This window comes from Passer montanus, unplaced genomic scaffold, assembly GCF_014805655.1.
Source record: "Passer montanus isolate IOZ18808 unplaced genomic scaffold, ASM1480565v1 scaffold30, whole genome shotgun sequence".
NCBI lineage: Eukaryota > Metazoa > Chordata > Aves > Passeriformes > Passeridae > Passer > Passer montanus.
The window spans coordinates 10,662,889-10,671,196 of NW_024367708.1; positions in this window are offsets into that span (position 1 = coordinate 10,662,889).

Sequence of the window (8,308 nt, forward strand, 5' to 3'; positions counted from 1 at the left end):
AAATTTTTAAAAAACCAAAAAAAAAAAAAAAAAAAAAAAAAAAAAAAAAAAAAAAAAAAAAGCGCACAACCAAACAAAAACCAAAACCCAAACAACCTCATGCATGCTGTCATACATTCTTTTTTTTCCTCTTTTGCAAATAAAGGCATGCTTAATTATCTTGATTTCTCAGGCATTTAAATGCTTTCTGCTTACATAAGTATCAGACCTAAATATAGACAAGAATTTTCATCCTGTAATTGTTAGGTTAATTGCAGACTACTGTAGCAATGCACACAAAATCATCTCTCCCCTCTCAGATGTTAACCTGAAGTTTGCTGACTTTTCTGTTTTGTTACCAGATCACCGGAGAGTTCCAGGGTACCACATGTCTCTTGATAACTACAAATATAATGTCAAAGATCATAACAAATGACCTGCACCAACTCTAAAAAGAGCCTTGCTGAGCATCTGAAAGTCAGCTAAAGAAAAAAAAAATGTCTGTATGCATTGCCTTTGGAGTGTGGACCTGTTACTTATCTATCTATGACTGCATCTGAATTTTTTTTACTCCTCAAAATGAAAAAAAATTTTTTGTAAGACCAAGGATGAGTCAAGACTCACTCTAAATAACTATGCTCCCCAAGCAGTAAAACAAATGAAGTCTGCTCTCCAAGAGCATTTTCTTTGACAGCTGGATTCCCTGCTGTCCTTTGAGGTATAAAGTTACCATGTTTCCTTTCGGGAACTTCAGGGTCAAATATATGGAGTTCATTCCGTCTTCTCTGCTCAGCTGGTCTTTAGTGGGTCATGAAAGAAGAAAATCACTGATCTTAAGTTTTCTGCTTCCCTGCAAAATTATATAAAATTGCTTGATAGGAATTTCCATTTTTCTAAGAAATCTACTTCAAATATGTGGTTTATTAAAACGTAAAATATGAGGATTTATTAAAAAAATAAAAAATAAGTAAAGCATGGCATATAAACAGCATCAAGGATTGCCACATTTTATCTGTATTTCCAGTTAGAGTTGGTAATGAACAAGTTAACATTTAAAATCTTTTTACCAATGCAGGGTGAAAGCAATTATAGTTAGTTTTTACAGTGAAGGTCAGTAATCCATATAATTTTTCGACTGAGATTGTAAAGAGCTATTGAAGGAATATGAAATTATTCTATATTAGCATTTCTTATTCAGAACTGGTACAAAATAGCAGTTGGGTTCACCTTGCATAATTGAAATGCCCACAGATACAAGGATAAATTCTCTCCTTTTTTTTCCCCTCCTCTTTTCTTTTCTTTCTTTATCCCTGGTGGATGTCAAGATCTATTTCTGCTCCAGTGCAGAAAATCTTCAAAATTTTAAACTATGTTCTTTTTAATATTTTTGCATTTTATATCTTCACAAGTGAACAAACTCCCCAGATACTCTATAAGAAGGTTGTTAAAGCAAAGAGTAACACTCAGTACAGCAGCCCACAACTTCTTATCTGTGACAACTGCACATCCAGATACGAGGAGCTACATTAGTCCTTCCCCGGCTTTCCCAAAGGTTTTTTGTTTGTTTGTTTTTTGTTTGTTTGTTTGTGTGTTTGTTTGTGTTTGTTTTTGTTTTTGTTTTTGGTTTGGTTTGGTTTGGTTTGGGTTTTTTTTTTTTTGCAGGGGAAGGATTGGTTGGATTTGGTTGGATTTTTGTTGTTGTTTTGGTGGTTAAAATTTTTAATTACTCCTGTGTTTGCTCAGACACTAATAGTTTATAATTAAACATATTTAAAAAACAATAAAAAAACCAATAAATTATTGATGTTCCCTTATATATAAATATATTAAGGAATTTTAATTATTAATTTTGGAGTAAGGGAAGAAGAGAGGAAGCAACAAAAGATGAGGGAGTTTGTCCTCTGTTATTTTTAAAAATCAAAGTAGAGGTTTAATTCAAATTAAATGCTGTCAAATTTACAAATTATAAATATTGAACATTAAAACATTAATTACATTGATCTGTGAGCTTTCAGTTGCAGCCATCTGGGAGATTTTGTAAAACATACAGAGAAAATCTGCTATCATGTTTAAGATTTCATGAACAACAGAGAGCTTATATATTCTGAGACATATTAAATAAACATATGATTCTGTTTATGTCAGTCCTTACTTTAAGGTGTCTAATGGAAAAAAAATCCAGTTGCTATGTGTTGTTTAGACCTCTCAAGCCATGTAAGATTTAATGAATTTTGGGGGAGCAAAAATACAAATGCTTTCCTCTGAAATGATACAGAGAAGATGGACATCAGCATTTGGGGAACATCATTACAGAAAAGTAGTAAACACCAGTATGAGGGCAGGAATAAAATAGGGGCCAGAAAGAATAAACAGGAAACTGAAGGTAAGGTTCAGTATTAATGAAATATAATTAGTTTTAAAAATGTAAATTAGGTAATTCTATCTCATACAAAGATGACCGGATACATGCATATACACACACACACACACACATATATACACACAAATACGCTATGCATATTCATCTTGTTATTTAAGTAGTGATATTTTTAAAAAGTAAGAAAAGTAAAATTGTAAGAAACTTGAACCATTTTCATATTTCTGTGGCTGATTTCCTAGTATGATTTCTTTATTTGTTCTACATGCAAATAGTCACTTTTTAATATTTTTTTCTTTACTTGGCAATTACAGTTAGGGGAGCTTATTTGTTTATGTGTTTGTTTTTCCTTTAGACTACACTATTATTAAGGAAAAATTGTGCTTTAAAGATTTTGTTCCGCAGCAAGAATTGTAACATAAAAGTTGTAAGACACCACACTCCATATTATCTGCCTAGGGAAGAACACAATTTTTATTCTAGCCTTTTACTCAGATATCATGAGTTTTGTTTCTTTGTTTAAACAGATCATGCAATCTGGAGATTTTGGTTCTTTTCTAGATTTATAGCTATTTAACTATGAAGGAGGCTGACTGAACAATCATACTTCCATTAGAAAACTGAGGAATAGTCATATCTAATTAAAGTAAAGCCTGTTTACATTTTCTGAGAGCAGATGCTGCTGAATTTATAGGAGGGAGAAAGAAAGAAAATTTCCATTACAAATTGTGGAATAATTGTGTTGCCACAAAAGACCATTGTATCCTTACCTGTAATGTTTCAGATTGTTTTATGTTTTGTGCATGATTGATTGAATGTAAAAATATAATTGGTTTCTTCTGTTTGCACAAATTTTCCATCTTGCCTTCTTATAAAAAATAATTAAATAAGATTGTCATTTATGGGGTAAAAATGGCTTTTTGATGTTGTTTAACTACATTTCAAATATTGGACCAAGTTTGGGTTAGTTCTTTTCTTGCTGCTCCATAATTCATTTCAGAAAAAAGATGATATAATTTGCAACATAACTATTGTTTTACTTTTTCAGCTGACATTAAGCAATTTATAGTACATAGGAGAAATAAAAAAGCCCAATTCTTAGAACATCATTTGGAGTACAGTATTTAGTCTTGGGGTTTGGGTTAGATACATAGAAATAAATCTATACTGTAAAAAAAAGAAAAAACCCAAATCTCCCCCTGTAACCTCCCTCAAGAAAAAGAAAATTAAAAAAAAAAAAAACCACACCAAAAACCAACCAACCAAAAAACTCCAACATAAAACAAAAACATGCAGACCTACACAGACCACACTGACATTGCTGGACACAGAGACAGCCAAAGACAAGGTGCTGCCTTCAGTAGCAGCCACATACAAACACAAACTCAGACAGCTGTGTACTGTGCTCTCTTGTGTTGGTAGAGGCAGGAGGTCACTAGTGCAGCGCATACAGCTCTCTCCAGGTTTACAATCATATGTTCACTCACCAATTTTCTCAATACTGGCAGTACTGGCACAGGTCTTCTACCTGCCCCAGCAACCTGCCTGAATGCTAGCCCCTCAATTTGATGGCTTCTCCAGTTTGAAGTTTGACAACTAAGTCAAACACAAACCCCTGAATAGCTGGTTTGGGAAGATACAGACACCCCTCACCTGGAACCAGGCATAGAAGGACCCCATAGTTCTTCTCCAGTCTCAGGTGCTGATTCCCAGAATCTGCTTTATTCACCCTAATTCCACCAGTAGTTGATTTTGAACTCTCTGTCTGTCTCTGTCTGTCTCTGTCTGTCTCTGTCTCTGTCTCTGTCTCTGTCTTTCTTCCTGCCCCAGTGGTTGTAAGATAAAGGTCCCCATTATCTCCAGTAGCTGACTCTGAGACCTCACAGGCTGGGGTGCCTTTAACCCAAGTCTGACTCCAGTAGCTGGCACCAAGTTTCACTCCCACACTCTCCAGCTGACATTGAGTCCTTGCAGCTCACAGGCACAGGCACACACTGGCGGCACTGTCATTATGTGGGAAGATAGTTAAGAAACTAATAAGATACAAAAAGACAGACCAGGCTCACAGTGAGCAGAGAAGCACACTGACAGGCCCCATTTAACACACAATGTCCCTTTTTGTGTTCCAGGCTCTCTATCCCCACTCTTTGGTCCTTACAGCTCCTCCTTTCTGCTGCACATTCCTTCATTTCTTTGCACACTCCAATCAACATCCTGTAACTTCAGGCTGGCACCCTAATGGATTGCAAAACTCATTATGGTCCTCTCTGAAATGATTCCTGCATTTGTTGATAGCCCAACAATTTGTGTATCTGACAGGGTACACATTGAGCTCCATTGTTGTTTGTCAGGTCTGTGTCTACATATGGGTTGTTTTTTACAGTCCTCACTCAGACAGGTCTTAGTGACATTGTACTCACACTTCACACATTCTTACAAACTGACCTAACTGACCAAGTTTTTTTTCTCAATATGGTCGCTGTTACCAGGTTTTTGGCTGCTACTTCATCTTAACATCCCATTTTGATGAGGTCTTTTATCATATAACCTTAAAGAAACACGTGCTCCTTCATTACATGTGGTCTAACAAAAAAAAATCTTTAAAAATATTATTTTACATATATACTCCATCTTTTTATTTACTGTAGCTTTACTGAGAGTGATGGATTTGTCTGGTAAAGACATCATTTCATTGACTGCCAAAAAGATATGTGCACTACGCAACCACGAGAAAAACTCTAGTTGGCCGACATAAACATGATGCTAGTGGTGCAGCTTCCGTTGAATTTCATGCATTGACAAAATTCTGGGGTTTTTTCTGTTTGCTTTTTTTTTTTTTATATGTTATCATTCCTATGATATTTCATGTGCAGATGAAATAGCAAATTCCCTAATACTTCAAAGGGTTCCTCATTATTTTTCTTACAGTTATTTCAGGTGATCAGAATAATTAATAAATGTCACTGAACCCACCATGCAAGCTTACAAGGTAAATGATCAAGCACATCCAAAATCCCAATGCAATCTGTCAATGGAGTTTTGACTCGGGATAAAAGTCTGAGCATCCCTGAATTAGAATTGACTGCTCTTCTGTGTGGGTATCAGAGTCCTCAACTAACATATATGCAATCCCAAAGTATTTATGAAGAGGAGGTTCATGACCCTAAGCATAATCTATTTTATTTTAAACACCAATGCACATCAATACAATGAATTATTCAGGATATACTGAATTTCAATGTATGACTTAGGTCAGGCTCCAAGATCATCATGTTTAAAATTCAGACAGAAGCAGTGCTTGAGGGGATTGTAAAAGGAAGGGATAACCTCTGGATTAATGAATGTATTACTAAGGATTTTATCATCATCCTTTTTTTGTACATTCTGATCACAAGAATATGATAAACATTGAAATTTAAAAGGCTCAAATCCAAGCTTTTTCATGCCTTAAGAAAAATTCAGAAGTTACATCTCCTGTAGTCTATCTGCATGCTCATCAGAAAGATGATCTGCCCTTCTGTCTTCCTTTGAATTTAATATAATTTGCAGTGGCATGTGGATCAATATGGCTTAAACTCCCTCATTCTTCCACAGCTGTTAGTTAGAAGGACATTTAGAAATTTACAATTAGGAAGAAAAATTACTGAAGGATTCTATTTGTTAAAAAAAATATAATTTTATAATTATTTAATCTTAACAGCCACCCTCAAACTCAGTTGACTGAATGTCATTTAAAATCCCTAGTAAATCTGTCAGCTAGTTAAATATATTTATGGTAACTTAGTCCATAATCAATCATTTTCTCACCCTTCTTATTTTTAAAAGTGTTAATTGTCCTGAATTTTCAAAACATAACAGGAAGGCATGTTTGGATAACCAGCTTATTAAAATATTCTTGAGGATCTTTGCTTCATACTGACATTAAAACTTTAACTGTTATTCAAACATAAGCTTTCTTTCCATCACAAACCTAGAAAGCAAATAAATCAGAAACTATATTGTGCATTCAGTACAGATTTATATTTAGATAGCTGTCTAATAAATCACTATTTCCTCTTGAATGATGTTTTCTAAATTATATCAGACTTCTTTTTAAATTATTGCTATTTTTCTGCTATTGTGGAAACAGTATTTTAGACCTCAATGGATTTTCTCATCACAGCGTAAGGAAAATGTAATAGATAACTACACTGCTTATGAAACTTAAACTCTGAGGCTAGTCTCTCTATAGAGAGAGAGATTAACATAACAAGACTACTTCTGTACTATTCTGTGAACTACTAAAGGTTCACAACAGTAATTTCTTACTTTTATGTAAAGTCAGCACATGGGAATGTTATTCACTGCCTTACCAGAGGCATTGAGAAGAAAAAAAAAAATTCTACAACCCCACTGTGAAGAATCAGGGATCCAAAACTTGATCCAAAAATTTATACCTCAGTAGACATACTTGAACATGGTCCAGATTACATTAAGACAATTCAGAATGGGACTTTAAGATCCTTTGAAGCAACTTGGTGCAGGACAGTGAGTTATCCAGATGGTGTGTTACTACTGTGGTGTACATCTTCTATGTATGGATTTGAAAGCACTCACTGAGGATGCAGAGATGCTCTGTGAGGACCTAAAAGATGGGAATGGGAATCTTAAACTCAGAATAAGCAGAAAAGGAGAGAGAGGGAGAGAGAGAGAGAATCCAAAGCAAGAATATTGTCAGAAAAGTATTTGCCCATCAGTGGTAAATCACCATGTTTAATTTTCCAGAAGAAAGACTATGGTTTCATACCAGGAAAATATGCACTCTGGGCCTGTTAATATCTTGTCATGAAGTGAATGCTTTCAGCAATTGCTTTCAGCACTACTTTCAGTTTTCCAGTTATTTTCCATTTAATTGTATTCCAACATCCAACAAAACTTTATCACTTTACATGATAAAATGGTTAACAATGGTAATCTCACTATAATCATTCTCTAAGAGAGAATATAAGGTTCCCGAGTAAGAAATTTCTCTGATTTTTCTCATAGTCCTAATACATGTATACTATAGCACCCTTATTTCACATCCTATGTAACTCAAGTCTGTCATTAAACACTTTATTGTATCCTGTTCTTTTATATCTGAGTCTTTTGCTGAAGGATAAATACAGGGATAATAACATGACTTTAAAATAACATTCTGTTGTCATATAAAAACTGTTGTTTAACTACATGTCCACTTAAGTTAAAAAGTAGTCAAAGTTATTCTTTGACAAACTGTGCAAATGAGCCAAGTGTGAATACACAGATAAGATATGATGTGCATATTTTTGTTGTTGCTGCATTTAATTACAATGACTCATGTCTGGGAATATCATCTGTTTAGTGATGATGAATAATAAGTTCAATGGTACACACAGTATACCTCAAATTAACAAGACAGGTTGAATTCCCTCCTACATTTTTAAAAGCTCATCCAAAGCTTGTTGAATCACTCCCTAATTATTAATAAAACAATGCTCATTAAGGGAAGTTCCTTTTATTTTTTATGATAATTTAATGGTAGGAGATGATTTATATAGAGGCTGCATACATCTAGACCTGGCATACACTGTTGAAATCAAGAATTGGAATAACTCAAACACAGAGTTTAAATGTCATGGGGTTTTTTTAGTTAGTTTACTCAGATGCACAGATATCACAATGGAAATAAGAAATGAGAAAATTTATATTCTTTGAGCTTCCAGAATTCCACACAATGCTTTGCAATTGCTTATTATACAGCCTTTCATATTTGAAAACTCTTGGAATTTTGTGACCTATAGCTCCCCAGTGTGTACTGACAAAAGATTTCCTATCTTTTAAATATTGACCATATTTTAATATTTATTGAAATCTAGGATTTTACAAAACGTAGTATTCAGATTTAGAAATAATAAAAAAAAGCAAAAATAAGTAAGCATATATACTTTTTTT